Genomic DNA, 17,522 nt, shown 5'->3' on the forward strand with positions numbered 1-17,522 from the left:
AAACGATGCCGGATAAAAAGATAAAAATTAAGTTTTGACATTTTGAACATTTTGTTTATTTCGTCAGTTGGATAGGCAAAGGAAGTATAAGTTCATACAGGAAACTTCGGAACAAAAACCGATTCCACCACTATTTGTATGTAAAGTAATTTAAATTCGTACGAAATTAAATGAAATAGAATGGAATTAAATGAGGCGATATTATAATATATTGTATAGGTGTTTGATTAGATGAAATTAAATGATCATTCAGTACAGCGACGCTAAAAAAAATAGAAGTCAATATACTATTTTTAAAAATTGAGAAGTCACTACGGTAATTTCATTTCATTTTTCCACCTTCTTAAAGACGCTAAGAAACAAAAAGGAATAATATTGACATACGCTTAAATCCGTCTTTTTATGTTTGAGAGATTACTGGTGGCCCCGAGGCCTTTCCAGTTTTATCAGGGCAGGTGTAGTTATCACCGATTTCTAGACTCTTCTTCAGGGAAAAAGAGTCTAGAAATCGGTTTCAAGAGAGCTTTCATTAAATTCTGTACATAATAAAAAATCGCTTCATTACATACAATTGCCATTCCGCTGGGCTCAAAATTGTTACCGTGGATATCGCATCAGCTGCAATCTGGGCGCGCCATACTGGAGACTTAGTTTCACCCCAACCACCGGTCTACGGACTGTCTAGTTGGTTCTCCCAGTCACGGGTTAGGTCCTCAAGTGACCGTCAGCGAGAGGAGACTGCCTCTTCACAGGGGCCAGAGCTAGACGAAGGGCCCACTCCGGCCCCCGACTCGACGGATGCCCCGTCCACCTAACCCAACCGCCCGAATTTCAAAGTAATTAAAAAAAAAACAATCACATAGAACATCTACTTAGAATTTATGTTCAGATCGGGTACACACGAAGAACAAAAATAAAAGTTAAGAACTTACCAATACTATATACATTTGTATGTATATTGTATATTGTATATTGTAAATAGACATGCTTTAACAAAAACGGACTTCAAATAGAAGAAAAAAGATATTCCAAAACCAGTTAATATACACTAAAAACAACAATCATTGAAATCGGTTGGCGTGATATTGAGTTATTCATCTATTTGTCGCACACGTACTTAAATCAAATTTAAGACTTATATGGTTTTCTCATGGATACCGCTATCAGAACTGGACTAAATTGAAATGGGACCACACGGGAAGCGTCAGCTTTCTAATAAAAAAAGAATCATCAAAATCGATTCAACCAGTCAAAATATATGAGGCAACAAACGTAAAAAAAAATACAGTCGCGATCCTCCTTTTTTAAAGTCGGCTAAAAATAAACACGTAACCGATGAAGTAAATAGTGAAGAAAAAAAAACAAAACTTTTTTGCATTTCTAATCGACATCTGGCGGTCTGGTCACTAAAATAGACTCTCGAAAAAAGGGATGCCCTATGAGTAAAACGAAATCGATTTATTATCGATTTTTCACAATTTCATCTTCACATTCGTCCAATTTGTTAGTGACGCTGAGAGTAAAGGATATCGCCTTATTAGTACATTCCGGCTCAAGTAGACCTGTGTAGGATAACTTGTATTCTAAATTTGCGATGGATGACAGCATCAAATGTGGTTCATTTAAGCCAGATACCCTAAGCTTATTCGCCCAAAATCTCTGACACACAATGATCGATGATCTATAAAAATATCTCATCCAAAAATCGATTTTATGGAACTTAAAAGCAACGCGATGCATCCCTACTTAGCAGTACACGTCAGTAATCTTTTGATGCAGCCGAATCGAATTACAAAAGATTTCCTGCATTTGCCATCAAATGTCTTAAAATTAGATGCGTGACCGACTTAATTAATTTGAATATGTAAATAAAATAAAAGATTTAAGTCTCTAAAAAAGTAAATCTACTCACAGTACGCTACCTACAAACTTTTTATTCGATTTTCATCGGTATTGACAGGTGGTAGATTTAATTAAAAACGTTTATTATTTCCAAAGCTTGTATTGGAGGTTAATCAATAACTCGAAGTTTTGGCGGGAATACATATTATAGCGGAATTTTTTATTTTATTTTTCCCTACCTATGTTGATAGCGTTGAGAAGCTATTTCAGCTTCTCATTGACGTGTAGGTGAGTTCACGGGGCTCAAACCAGGAGTGTTGCTAACACTGGCCCTAGCAAGAGCAGTGCTCCGCAGAATCTACCACTAGATGGGAAACGCGACCCACTGAGAAGATCCGGTGAGAAATTCAGTAGGTTGTGTCTATGGGTTGATTTACTCGCCGAGCCCTTGGTCGCAAGGACGGTGTCCGGTGGTTGAGGTACCTAAGCACCGTTAATGGATCGGGAGGATCCGCCATGACGTGTTTAGGGCGACGTCGACTGTTTACCAGTCGGTCCACAGGATCGGGTATGTAATTACCGGCGGCCACGACAAGAGGGTTTTCATGCCATGCCGCCTTCTCAAAGTGGCGCAATGATACCGACTGTAGACACTTACTGACTGAGTCAAGCTCCAGGTCATCATGGAGATCCACGTTCCTTAGAAACCATGGTGCTCCGACGGCTATCCTGCAAAAACGGGATTGAATAACTTGAAAGGGTTTCAAGTTAATGCGGGCTGCGGGGCGGCGAAGTTATTAGTGTTTTCAATAAGTTAGTCTAGCCTTCCGCTACTTGGATGTAATCGTTGACGGTGGATTCAAGTGTGGATTATTGTGCTTAGTGCGAGTTTTTTAACGTTCTCGATAGCGTAAGAGTTAAAACAATTTTTTTTTTTATTGCTTAGTTGGGTGGACGAGCGTGCAGCCCACCTGGTGTTAAGTGGTTACTGGAGCCCATAGACATCCACAACGTAAATGCGACACCCACCTTGAGATAAAAGTTCTAAGGTCTCAAGTATAGTAACGACGGCTGCCCCACCCTTCAAATCGCAACGCATTACTGCTTCACGGCAGAAATAGGCAGGTTGGTGGTACCCACCCGCGCGGACTCACAAGAGGTCCTACCACCAGTAATTACGCAAATTATAATTTTGCGGGTTTCATTTTTATTACACGATGCTATTCCTTCACCGTGGAAGTTAATCGTGAACATTTATGCAATTGGAACGCTCCTAGTGGCAAACGTAGCCAAACGTTCCAACTTCATACAAATTGAGTTAGCTTTTACGCTATCGAAAATTAAAAAACTCGCATTAAGCATACTGGTCCTCCTTCGTCTCCCTGATTTCCTTCTTTCCTTCCTGCCTTCGACTTTGCCTGTGATCATAATTTCTTCAAAATTATCTTCGTGTTGCCTGACAATGTGCCCAAAGTACTTTAGGATTCGCTTGAGGCAGTAGCTAGAAAGTTTTGTTTCGATTCAGAGCTATGCTATTGGTTTGAAGTGCCCTTTGCGAAATCCACAGCATTTTCCTCCAGCACCACATCGCAAAGGCATCAACCCAAGTGTCAGCCCTACTTATGTATAAAGTACTGTAATCTATATTATATGAGATATATAAAAAACTAGAATTCGAAATTTGTTCGAAAAGTTACCAAAAACAAAAATGTTGCAATATAATAAAAATATCCCTCTATTACTAAATTTTTGAAATCCAATTACAAAGAGGCGATCGGTTACTAAGCACGTTTCCTCCTTAGTCAAATTTCGACCTCTAATTGCTACGAAAATAAAACCTTAATGGTTAAACGGCCCCGAAATACATTTACGAACTGACGAGCTGTGTAAACGGTTGAAAAACAGAACGTACCAATTAACTTGAGCCCTATTCTTTAAGTGCAGGCTTGCGGTCATGGCTCATTTAAAACGGCGTTACGTATTTTTGGATGTACATCCATAAATTTCAGTGGACACGTCTCGGACTAAATCATTTTAACGCTAAACCGGAGTCGGGGTGACGGTATTACGAAATTTACACGGCACGATACGATTTTTTCTTTATCTACTTATACTAGCTGGCCCGGCAAACGTTCTTTTGCCATATAAATTATTTCTAAGAAAGATAACTAATCTAGATACCGACTGCAGCGCCATCTGCTGGGCCGATTTGTAAATTTAAACCATTCTCCAATCCACCTGAAGGTACACAGAAAATTTCATTAAAATCGTTTAGGAGAAGTTCAAATCGTCCAGCCGTTTAGGAGAAGTTCAGTGACAAACACACGTACAGAAGAAATATATATATATAAAGATTTGTGTCGTAACGTTGATTTTTCCCCTCTAAATAATCGTTGGTAACTTAAGGGGCTATTCGAACTACTCGCGGACTGATAGGTGAGCTCACGGGCTCAAACGGATAGAGTTTGATGAAAGCTCACAGTTTTTGTGGCCACCACGGACGACTTACTTATTAAATGTGTCCACGACTCTCGGAAACACAACCCAGTGAGTTTCTCGTGGGTTCTGCTCAGTGGGTCGCAGGTGGGTGGTAGATTCAGCAACGTACATCTCTTGTTAGGGCAGATGTTAGCAATTCTCGCAGACTTAGCCTCGTTAACTCGCCCTCCGCGCTCTGTGATGCCCGAATAAACGCTCTAGGCTACTGGCATTTAGTTATGCAACAATAAAGATTAATTTCTGTCCACCGAAGGCTGAAGTAGGCAGAACAGAATATAACCTTATCCGGTGATACGGTTATATTTACCTTATTGCTTGACTTGCTTATTTATCGTTCTTTTGCAAATAAAAATCGTATGTTATAAACGTCTTAATGTCGTCGCGTGCAGAATGACACGTCCCAGAACACGTATCTACTCAAATACTTGACTATAAATATGAAAATGGTATACACACAAAATTTTATATTGAATGATTAAGTATTTTGAATGTGTTTTATATCTTTCTGAAAATGACAAAGCGGGCAGACTTTACTAGCATTTCTTTTCTCATTTGTCAATAAGTACCAACCATGAGATTTGAGGTTGAAGTAGTCTCAATTGAATGACGACTGTCACTCTCTTCAAACTGGAAGGCATGACTGCTTCACGGCAGAACGGTAATTATCTTTGTTGACTGACAATCGCTCTAGCACCAGTCCAATAATAACTGAGTCCAATCTCTAATAAAACAAAATCATTTCATTTCGCTCTATAGGTATCATCTTTTATGTAACAGAATCTGTGCATACTTAAGCACCGAATAACTGAAGATTATTATAAACTCGATATTGGCAACATTGGCGTGGTTGCAAGCCAAAAAAAAAAAAAGATTTGTGTCATCACTATCATTTACTCAAGACAATTTTATATACTGGGTATAGGTTATATAGTGATTACTTTCTAAAACATTTACGAGTATTGTTGTTAGTGTGTATTCAAATTCAATTGGTAACCACCTAAGTTCAGTTAGGTCTTGAAGATCGTTTGCCTTTCGAAGCTAGTAGAAAAAAGAGACAATGTCCGTAACAGCTGCTAAAACATAACCATAGAGTTAACATAACCGAACAAAATTCCTATAGCCAAACGTCTCTGGAACGTAGGATGTAGACGGGAGGCCTTTGCCTGGTAATGTGACGTAATAATAAAAAAGACAAACACAATTACGTTGAATGCATTGTTGAACTCATGGAGTTAATAAGTACCTGTTGAACTTAATTAATGTTTTAACGTTGTCACTTTGTCGGCATTCCGTTTGTGAATCCAGTATGAAGATATACTAATGTTTCTGTTTATCACACCGTAAAGTTTTGTAGATGTTTTTTTTAATAATATTTATTGACTTTTGATTAAAGAAAATGAGAGGAATGTCGTAGCGATTGATGGCTAACGAGAGATGAATTTGGAGAATACCAAATTTTCGAAAGTATAGTGCAATAGCGTGCGATAGCGTAAAAGTTAACTCAATTTTTGAAGTGAAACTTCCTTATCGGCGTTGGAAAAAAATTTACCGTCACATTTTTCGGTTACGCGTCACATTTTTCCGTTACGCGCCATCTTTTTTGTATTCATGTCTATGATAATAAAATCCTTTTGTTTAAACTTTATCTAATTTAACTTTTTTGTATTCATGTCTATGATAATAAAATCCTTTTGTTTAAACTTTACCTAATTTAACTTTATTTAACCAATTTCTAGAAAGTTGCATGTAGATCATTTTTCGAAAAATAAGGCCATAAAGAAGTTTCACTTCTTACGTGTGTACACTAGTACACGCACACATTTTTTTTTTTATACAGTTGGACCGTCTCGCCTACGTTTGCCGCTAGGGGCGCTGTTCCAACTCCATACAATATAGAATTCGCTTTTACGCGAACGAGAAGTTAAAAAACTCGCACTAAGCACACTGAACCATATGATAGGCGCAATCCACTAAGTTTCTCGTCGGATTTTCATAGTAGGACGCGATTCCGATCCGGTGGTAATTTGAGAGAAGCACTGCTCTCACTGGGCTTAGCAATTCTCTCAGGTTGAGCCTTAGAGGACCAACGATTAGGTAGGAAAAAAATCGTGTCGGAGGCAACGGAGGTGTGATAAGTCGAATATCACTGTCAATATTGATTTTTTACTGGTGGTAGGACGTATTGTGAGTCCGCGCGAGTAAGTACCACCATCCCGCCTATTTCTGCCGTGAAGCAATTATGCGTGTCGGCTTGAAGGGTGGGGCAGCCGTTGTAACTATACTTGAGACCTTAGAACTTATATCTCAAGGTGTGTGAAGCATTTACGTTATAGATGTCTATGGGCTTCAGTAACCACTCAACACCAGGTGGACTGTGAGCTCGTCCGCCCATCTAAGCAATAAAAAAAAATTGAGTCGTGAAATGTTCGTGAAATAACAATCAAATTACACTTCGGTGTGAAGTAGTGCCATACAAAGGTCACTGGATCTCAATGCATTGTGTTACAGCATTTGAAACTAAAGGCGCGGGTATCTTAAGAATCTCACACAGCGCCGTCGAGACTAGAAATAATAAACGCCACGTCAATATCGCAGCCTTGAACAAAGGGTTCCGTATTATTTATAATATTACATCCAACAACCTGACAAAAGGGACATGTGATTTATTACGATTATTATTACATATTGTTGTATTATTGTTGGTAGCATGATCGACTCACCTTAAGTTCCTTTATGTCGTCTATTGAATTCCCTTTATGTTTTAGGTATGTCATTTGCCTTTTAAAATAACAAAAAAAATTTACACTATGTACTTTTAAATAAATTTAAATAAATTTATTTTCTTACACTATTTTTAATTCAAATTTATTAAAATTTATTTTCTATTTTTTAGTTGGATTGTCTATAAAAGCGTAGTTTGTTAGTTTTTTTACACAATTTTTTTAATTATTCATTGTTTAGTTGACTTTCAATTTTTTTTTTTTTCATTTTTTCTTAAATATTAATGTTAATAAGTATACCAAATTTCAAGTTAATCTGACATTTTGAAGGGCGTCAAAATCATGTTAAAAAATTCCGTTACATACTAACATACATACGTCTGAAGCTAATAAAAGCGTATTAAAAAAGCACCGGTTTTATCTCGGCCCACGCGTTCAATGAAGCCGAAAATCATAGATTGAGGAACCCTAAAATCCTGCGGCAAATTGAACAACGTTACGAATCGATTTAATACACAATGACTTCTTAATTGTCGTTCTTGGTACGTTTTTATTCGGGCCCCGATATAATAGGAGGGTTTTTATGTGCACCGTACATTCTGATTAATTGTAATGTCAAAGAGAAAAGTGTTGAGTTAATTAATTGATTTATCGAGTAACAAGTCTCTCTTAAGTACTCAGGATGAGTTATGTTTTGTTTAATAATCAGTTTGAGAATCTTTAAATACTTAATTATTTTTTATTATTTGCATCATCTTTACACTCTTGAGTGTGTGTACTTTACTTAATTTTACAGGTTTGGAAATGCTTCATTAACCCTTTCAGCGCTGAGCTAATTTTCACAGTTTTTTTTTTTCAAAAATTATATAGGGATTTTCGTAAAAAAGTACTTTATAAAAAACTATACTCAAGCTGCTAAAAACAGAAAAAACTCAACGTCTATACACAACCTGCCTACAAAGTATATTGCTGTATTTTAGACAATATGTTGCACGCAGGGATACAAGCGTTATGGTGACCGGTAAAATCGAGGGAAAAAGGCCTAGGAGTAGAGGTCCCAAACGATGGTCGGACCAAATAGCGGAGGAACTAAAAACACCTGTCACCTGTCGCGTTTCCGATCCGGTGGTAGATTCTGCCAAGCACTGCTCTTGCTAGGGCCAGTGTTAGTAACACTCCCGGCTTGAGCCCCGTGAGCTCACCTACATGTTAGGGTGAAGCTGATATAGCCTCTCAAGGCTATCAGCATAGGTAGGAAAAAAAGCACTCCACCAAGCTACAGAACAGGATCGATGGAGACAGCTGGTTGACGGAATCAAACGGAGTCACGATCCTCAGCAATGAGGGACCGATTGAAGAAGAGAGAGAGAAAAAAATAAAGAAAAAAATATCAATGTTAAATTGGCAGCAAAATAATTTTAAATGATTATTTATAAATGTTACTGACTTATTAAAAACGTTAAACTTGCGTCTGTACAGGTCAATACCTAATGCCTAAATCGAACTACGCAATAGTCGGTATTCCGACGGTAACCGAAGTTGATTGATATGCGATCGTCATCTACTGTCTTGCGACAAAAAATCGATTTCTTAAAATTGTGTTTTAAAAACAGTTCTCACCAAAACAAATCGCACGCTTATTTCGCGGTAAAACTAGCTACCACAACGTTAGCTTTAATAATTGTAAATAGACATGATTTAACACAAACCTACTTCAAATAGAAAAAAAAGATATTCCAAAACAAATTAATATACACTTTAAAACAATAATCATCGAAATCGGTTGGCGTGATATTGAGTTATTATTCATCTATTTGTCGCGCACGTACTTAATGCAAATTTAAGACTTATATGGTTTTCTCATGGATACCACTATCAGAACTGGTCTAAATTAAAATGGAACCACACGGAAAGCGTCAACTTTCTAATAAAAAAAAATCATCAAAATCGATTCACCCAATCAATATTTATGAGGTAACAAACATAAAAAAAAATACAGTCGAATTGAGAACATCCTCCTTTTTTGAAGTCGGCTAACAACGGAACTCCTTTTCGTCTTTTGTTGTCGACTGTACATTTCAATTGTGACGTGAGCGTGCTCCGGTCAAGCCAACGATCGGTCCTTTGTGAGTTCGATTCAACATGCGTTAATTCTTTATCTATGAAGAGTTTTACAATGAAATAAACTCTGAGAATTTCCTAGAACTCGGCTGTGTTATAAAAACGAAAAGAACGCCATTATTTTGTAGCGTCATTGAGGTTCAAAGAAACCCGGTTGACGAAAGGTTAAGTCTACAAATCTCTAGTAAATGTACACCTTTACCAGAGATTTGTAGCATCGTCACAATTATATGTTACTAGCGGCCCGGTCCGGCTATAATAACTTCAGAATGAATAACCAATAAAATATATATTGCTTTTTCTGTGATATAATAAGAAAATAACATTTAAAGCCATTAATCTCTTTTTAAATTAATGTTTTGAACAGTATTATTAAACTATGCAAAAATGAACTCTTTTTTCACTGAATTACAGACAGGTGAGTGATTCCTTCTAAGAATTTTTTTTTAAACTAAACAGTTTTAATAGTTTTAAATGATAATAAAAGTTTTCTTTACACCTTTAGAAATATGTCACTCTCTAGTATCCATAACACAGAGAATCCTAATTTGGGGCCAGATGACCGTGCGTGATTTGTTCCTAGTTATTTATTTATTAAGCTTGACCGAGTGAAAATTAAATAGATTTTTACTGAATGATGACTTCAAATTTATATCATTAGGAGTGATGGCGACATGTAATTTGTAGTAACTTTTTTTTAATTTTTTTTTTATTGTTTATATGGGTGGACGAGCTCACAGCTCACCTGGTGTTAAGTGGTTACTGAAGCCCATAGACATCTACAACGTAAACGCGCCACCCACCTTGAGACATAAGTTCTAAGGTCTCAGTGCAGTTACAACGGCTGCCCTGCCCTTCAAACCGAAACGCATTACTGCTTCACGGTAGAAATAGGCAGGGCGGTGGCACCTACCCGCGCGGACTCACAAGAGGCTCTACCACCAGTAGCAAACTGTAAAGTAGTAACTGAAACTGTAATAACTGAAAATGCATCACCAACAAAATTTTATACATTTTTTTATATTACCTGTTAGATAGACTAGCGGACGGCAGACCTTAGGACCACGTCTTTACGGATCCATCAGATCCAATAACCTTTGCATTAGACGCCTTCAGCTCTAACACTAGGAGCAGGCTTAGGGACCCCGGTAACCGTACTCGTTGAACTCGACAAAGAGGTCGACGAGCAACCTAACCCATGCATCAGCCCGCTGAGTTTCTCGCCGGATCTTCTCAGCGGGTCGCGATTCCGATCCGCAGCTGTATCACGTATTTCGCAGACAATTAGCAGAAGACAAATATTGTGCAAATATTGCTGTCAACTGTCCATTTCGTATTACGGACTTACAACAAAAAAGCAGATCGCGGACCATCACTAGTGCTGCCTCTGCAGAGCGATTTGTGAAACTTTAGTGCATTCTTTTCCATACAACTAACAACAACTGGCCTAAAGTCGGTATTACGGATGCTTTTGTGTGCCACACAACAGCAGATATTTAGCAATTTCGTTTGTCAAATTTGCGACACCTTTTGTATCTGGTGCTGAATTGTTGCTAACTATCTGCAAGTGTAAAATTTGTGAAATTAAATTATTTTAACTTGATTTAGGTAAGTGTAATTGGTTTAGATCTTTATTTGCGTTTGTGTTTTCCATAGTATTAACATTAAATACCACGCTGGGCAATTTAAGTACATTAATAATGTTGAGGTTATAAAGTTTATTTTTTACAAATTAATATTTCTTCTAGGTATGTACTATGGACAGAGCTTAAATAATAAATGGGGCTTTGGAGTCTAAGGAAATTAGGTCACGAATTAGTGCGTTTGCGACGCTGTCTTCGTGATCAAGCCTGACCCCTTAATCTATCGGAAAGTTTGTTCAGAACACATTACAGAATTTCGAAACATCAATATTTACAATTGTGCTCTGAATTAAAGCCGTTAATAACCTAGATCATCAAGACGAACAAGAATAGAAAGTAAAATGCAAGATACTTATATATATTCAATTTAACATTTTTAATATGTGTAAATAATGAAGAAAATAAAAGATTCACAAAATCTTGTCTTCAAAAGTAGCATTGTTTTTTTGATTTCAGATTTATTCTTAACTAAATGTTTTAAATAACTTGTTTATACAGGTGTTAACAGCATTGCAAAATTTCATACCAGAAACCTGTGGGAATGAGCTTTTTGCATTTTGAGTTAAACTGTAGTAAATCCAATGCCACTAAGGAAGTGGCTATGGCATTAAACAATCTTCCAGTTTTATTGAAACATTTAAAGTTTCTGCAAACAGTACAATGGGTCACAAGTTATTATAAATGGGTAAGTTAAATAATTATCTTATAGTATAGAGCACAAGAGTTCCACTGATTTTACAATTTCCACGAGTCAATCATATAGATCAGTTATATTCTTGAAGCTTTATAACTATAGCTATATTTTAAACAGAGTTCTGAGAAATGTCAAGTCCTGGTGAAACTGGACAGGCCTTCAGACCACCATTAATCTTTCCTACATAATTTTTTTTTAATTCAAAATTTGTCTTATTTTTATAGTACATAGATATTTGAACAATAATAATTTTGTGATTGAAAACATAATATAATAGTAAATAAATTTCTTTTCATTATAGGTTTTACAATAAACTTGGCTATCCTGGGGTTTTGGGGTGTATAGATGGCACTCATTTGCACTTATCAGATCTTCTGTATATGAAGAAAGGTTTTAGAACCGCAAGCATTATCATTTCAAGAATGTGCAAATGTATTTTGCTGAAGCCTATCATTCACAATAACAAACATTTGATAGTACTTATCTAAAGAATTAAATTTTTCAGATCTGTGATAGTGATTTTAACATTTTAAGTATTGATGCAACATTTCATGATACATTTGTCTGGCTTATCACAACTGAATATGCCTATGCAGGACCTGCACCATAATAGTGAAAAAGTTTTGTTTTTAGGCAAGTAAAACATCATGAGCTCTGTCTCAGTAACCTGACTACAAAATAACACTCAATCTAAAAGTATATTTAAAACTGGGAAGGCCGTTAATATATAGTACTATAGTAATATTTATTGTCATACAAGGAACACTGTTGACCATTTTGAGTATTGAAGGCCAGTTGGAGATGCTTGTTGGTACATAGAGTACTGCATTATGATCATCATATGATGGCCAAGACCATAATTGTTAGCTTGTATTGCATAACATGGCAAACACACATGGGTTTCCAGTGCCCCAACTCTCTGACGAAGATGCTGAAATTGATGTTTCTTATCAAATTCATAACATTGTATTTTTTGGGAGAGAAGAGGAAACACAGCACTTAGCACCATGTCAACATTCAAGGGTGGTTCAATTGGATTGTGGAGAACAGACATTAAATTTAGTCCAACCTCTGTATTCTAGTAATTTTATGTAGATATTTTTAAAACTGCTGTTCTTAATTATGTGAACTGAGAGGGCAAGAATAGCCTAATTATTTCTGCCTATAATTTTTAATTGTGTTTAGTGGAAATATACATATTTCCTTAACATTTTTGTGTTTATAGTAAAGGATGGATTCATAACAATTTGAAAGCAAAATTGTGAGGTTGTTTTATTAAGACAATGTTTTAATCTGTCGTGCTCAATTTGTTCTGTATCATTTTATCTTTATGTTAACCCCGTTTGTATGTTGTGTTGTTATATATATTATTGTATATACTGCTGTTTTAAATAACAGAATAGAATGAATAACAAATCGACTAGTAATTCATAATTCTTCTAGATTTTGTTGGATACTTACATGAATATTACTTACAAAATGAAAAGTGATAAGTTCGTAAAGAACTTGTGTTACAGGTACCAGATAACGGAAATAAATGTAGGATTTTTATTATACACATATATTTAATATACATCCATAACCCTGGAAAAGACATTTATATTTATCATACAAATATCTTCCCTTGGCGGGATTCGAACTCGCGACCCCTTTGTGTAGCGACCATGTCACTTACCACTACACCAGACGGCCGTTAGATAAGTTTGATAATTATTATTTTTGTGTAATTTTGTTTTATTTGAATAATAATTCTTAAATTAGGAAATCGTAGTTTGTTTGTAATACATGTCCAACTTATGGCCGCATGAAATTGAAGCCACAATTGAAATATAATATCGACTGCCGATAACTTCAAAGAAACATAACTGAACTTGGGGCCGAGGTAAGTAGGATGATAGCAAGGTGATAGCTCTATAACCCTATAGACTAGAAGCAGAACATGCCAAATACTGTGAGTACAAAATATACAATGAAGCTAAATACTGGTATTCTACTGGTGGTAGGACCACTTGTGAGTCCGCACGAGTAGGTACAACCACTCCGCCTATTTCTACCGTGAAGCTGTAATGCGTTTCGTTTTGAAGGGTAGAGCAGCCGTTGTAACTATACTGAGACTTTAGAACTTATATCTCAAGGGGGGTGGCGCATTTACGTTGTAGATGGCTATGGGCTCCAGTGACCACTTAACACCAGGTGGGCTGTAAGCTCGTCCACCCATCTTAGCAATAAAAAAATTAATAGTCATTTTGAAATGCTAAGTTGAGAGTAGTTTTATTAGCGTAAAATATACTCATTAGTGTCATAAAATTTACTGTAGTACCAGCCTAAAGTAAAACGTATATATTTGGATTTGCTTGACTATTGTAACAAGCGCTATTTCGTTTTTATGGTAATATAAACTATTACGGACTCAGCTAAAATTAAAACAAAATTGAACTTATTATTTTAAACAAGGGTTTTGCCGATATTGGTCAATTCCTTGAATTTTTTTATATATCTCAGCTGGAAGATGCGCGGCCTTTGCCTGCGTACGAGCAGCCTCTGCTGAAATGAAAGCTGCATGAGCCAGTGGTTCGCCTTAGTTTCCATTTTCTCCTCTTTCTACAACTACAGCTCACGATGTGTCTACTCTTGTTTGTTGTCCGCTATAGTCTAGATAATATAATGATTGATTAACATTCTTACTGCAGTGAGTGAGTGCAAAGAGTACCTGGTTATTGAATAAAAATAACTTACTAAATATCGGCCTGATATTTACAATGAAGCGTCTCTTAAGATGGCTTCGTCGACGAAAAACTGGGCTAATAATAAAAATAAATATTTATTTATTGTCTTAAAATATTAGATTCATTTGTTTAAAAATAATATAGAACAGTAAGTTAATGTCTGACATGCAGTTTCCTATTCACGTCATATTGCCCATGACCTTGGGTGAACATTATTTTGAATAGTCTGCACAGCTTTTATTTCCCTTCAAGCTGTGAAAGACTGCACTATATTTCTGGTATTCAAATCAAAGCCTACTCTTGCCAAGTCAAACAAATCCACTATCTATTACTTGATAAAGAATAGCAGCATCTCGCCTAGAATATCATCGACTGGTTATTCTAGCGTTGTCGGCCTCATGTCGGCGTAAGATGGATCTGTTGTACACGTTATTATTGATAAAACCATAAAACTAACTCATTTATTCTAGAATTTACTATTTAATTTGAAATCGTCGTGGCCTAAGCGGTGTAGTAGAGACGGCCGACTTTCTAATAAAGATGCGACTGAACCAGTGTTAGAATCCAGCAGGCAGATATCAATAAATCCAATGAAACACGTATTTGACATATATACATGGAATACTTCCATGATTAAGGATTCATTCATCTTTTATTTAAAATCAAATTAGCAAATATTCTTTAAGAAATCGTTGGTGGTAGGGCGTTTGATTAAGCCGCAAGACCACCATTCCGCCCATTTCTACCGCGAAGCAGTAATGCGTTGCAATTTGAAGAATGGGGCAGCCGTTTTGGTATACAGTTGAAACTCAGACCTCATTTCTAAAGGTGGGGGTGGCATTCACGTTGTGAGTCTATACCACTTAACACTAGTTGGGTTGTGAGCTTATGTACTTACTTAATTGATAATGAAATTAATAAATTACGCTATAATTTTGATCCATACAACTATCTGATTACAAATTATCAAACGATTACAAAAAAATATGTTATCAGTGTTTGACATGACACAATTACTTTTTTATAGCTATTATTCAAAATCAAAAGCAAAAATTATTATTATATCACTTATTTTTAGTAACGCTTCATCGAAAAGAACAGAATTAGCAGCTCTCACATGGCGTTTCAAACGTGAATTCCACTTAAACATTTTGAAATGTTTATATGTAACGCGCTTTTATAAATTCATTTGCCGGTTTGTTCAGCAAAAAAAAAAGTAATGTGGCTTTTTAGTGCCAATTATTGCTACCCGATTGCGACTGGCGCTAGTTGTATGACAGAAAACTGCAGTAAGCGGTAAGCGAACAATCGCGGTACGTGATACGAAATAATTTGACGTTTTGCGATCGGTCGCGACGCGTCTGCACAGCATCTGCAAAATTGTGGCTGTCGCAAATTTTTACGTGATCAGGGGGCCGGTAGTAGATTCATTCGCGAAGCAGTTGCTCTTGAGTTGTTGTGAAATGTGTACATTCGCCGCAATATTTACTTTTACCGTAACATATACACATACTTAATCATTTAGTAAAAAGTGGTTATTTTATTATTACAAACAGACACTCCAGTTTTATTTATTTGTATAGATAATAGTGTTGGGTGTTTAATATCGATGTTCTAATCGAGATGTTTTTAAATTCATGACTCGAATCGATCGCATGAGACCAGATAATCGTCTCTCTTGTCATTTCTGCTCAACCCTGTCGCGGACGGGTGTGATGATAGCCAAGGTAAAGGGCACAATCTTCGTTTGATGTAAAATGATGTATAGTATCGTGCCAGTTTGAAACACTACAGTATGGATACAGGCTGATATATTTCAAATTCAATTCAAAATGCGTGTAAGTTTAAAATTGGTATGTTTGTTTTGGAACGAAGTTCCTTATGGGACGATACGGAGGGGTACCCTAACCGGGAAAAAACGTCCGTAACGTAAGATTTTTATTAGTAATGCACACAGTGTACGACTTAACTTTGTAATAACGTACAAAAAATTACAAAATTTTTATCATTCATTGACCACGATCTCAGAGCGTTCGCTTGCGCAATACACTAACTCTTATGCAAACAACCGTGAATGAAGTGTACCACAATAAGTTCGCACGTTACCGAATGACCGTGAGTTGTTGCGAAACCTCCAGTTTTATCTTTTAGTGAGCTAGTGGGATGATCTCATGGCCTACTGGTAGTTAAATGCTTATACAAAAAGCGCTAAAGATGAGCAAGATGGCGGGAAATACCCGCTTGAACCACAATACGATCTGTCACCAATAAAAGTTACGTGATCTTCCATTGGCTATGGGTATCATATGTGGCAACGACTATTATAGACTGACAATTTATTTATGGCAACACGAATTGAGTAGTTCATAATTATTATAGTTATCTCGCAAAGTACCTATATTTTTTTACATGTAAATACTCCCGAAAATCAAAATCGTTCAATCTGCTTAGTCCGAGAATGTTTGCTTACGTTTGCCGCTAGGGGCGCTGTTCCAACTGCATACGAATTCGAGTTACGAATCCGGCTATGGAATGAGCTCCCCTCCACGGTGTTTTCCGAGCGCTATGACATGTCCTTCTTCAAACGAGGCTTGTGGAGAGTATTAAGCGGCAGGCAGTGGCTTGGCTCTGCCCCTGGCATTGCTGAAGTCCATGGGCGACGGTAACCGCTCACCATCAGGTGGGCCGTATGCTCGTCTGCCTACAAGGGCAATAAAAAAAAACGCAACTTTTACGCTATCGAGAACGTTAAAAAGCTCTCACTAAGGGTCGATTCGACCAAACAAGAGTAAATCTTATTCTTAGAATAACTCGTCAGTTAATCGAGAGTAAATCAATTTTACGTTTTACCAACTACAATTCTAAGAATAGTGGGCCTATTCGGGAATTGTTACTATACCGCCGTTTCGCACGGAATAACGGAGCTATTCCTAGAATAAAGTAATGGCGTCAGTCAGTCCAACATCTGATTTCTGTCATTTCATAAATATTTATTCTGTTTATAGTGAGGGGTAGATCTCAGGGGTATTTAAAACTATGGGTTAGTCACCAATATCGAATTTCGAATTTTAATCTTCCTTTATCACAAACAATTTTCAATTTTAAACAATAATTACATTTAGACGCGGGCGCACGCTATTCACACTCAAAACGGAAGCGCCCGGAACATAGATTATACACTGTTGAAAAGATTGACATAGATGCTAACTATGTATAGCGAGCGGGCATACGGCCGCGAGAGTGACGTACCGATCGGTTTGCTACATACTCCCCCTCT

The 17,522-nt window shown here is 36.8% G+C and overlaps 1 long non-coding RNA gene across 1 annotated transcript; it reads left to right on the plus strand.

Moving 5' to 3' along the window:
• The first annotated feature begins 10,400 nt into the window (after positions 1-10,400).
• Positions 10,401-13,284, plus strand: LOC119629865 (uncharacterized). Its single transcript, XR_005245752.2, has 3 exons — positions 10,401-10,790; positions 11,324-11,510; positions 11,821-13,284. It is a non-coding gene; the product is annotated as an uncharacterized LOC119629865 (long non-coding RNA).
• Positions 13,285-17,522: the final 4,238 nt, after the last annotated feature.

This window comes from Bombyx mori, chromosome 2 (assembly GCF_030269925.1).
Source record: "Bombyx mori chromosome 2, ASM3026992v2".
In the NCBI taxonomy this organism is placed as follows: Eukaryota; Metazoa; Arthropoda; class Insecta; order Lepidoptera; family Bombycidae; genus Bombyx; species Bombyx mori.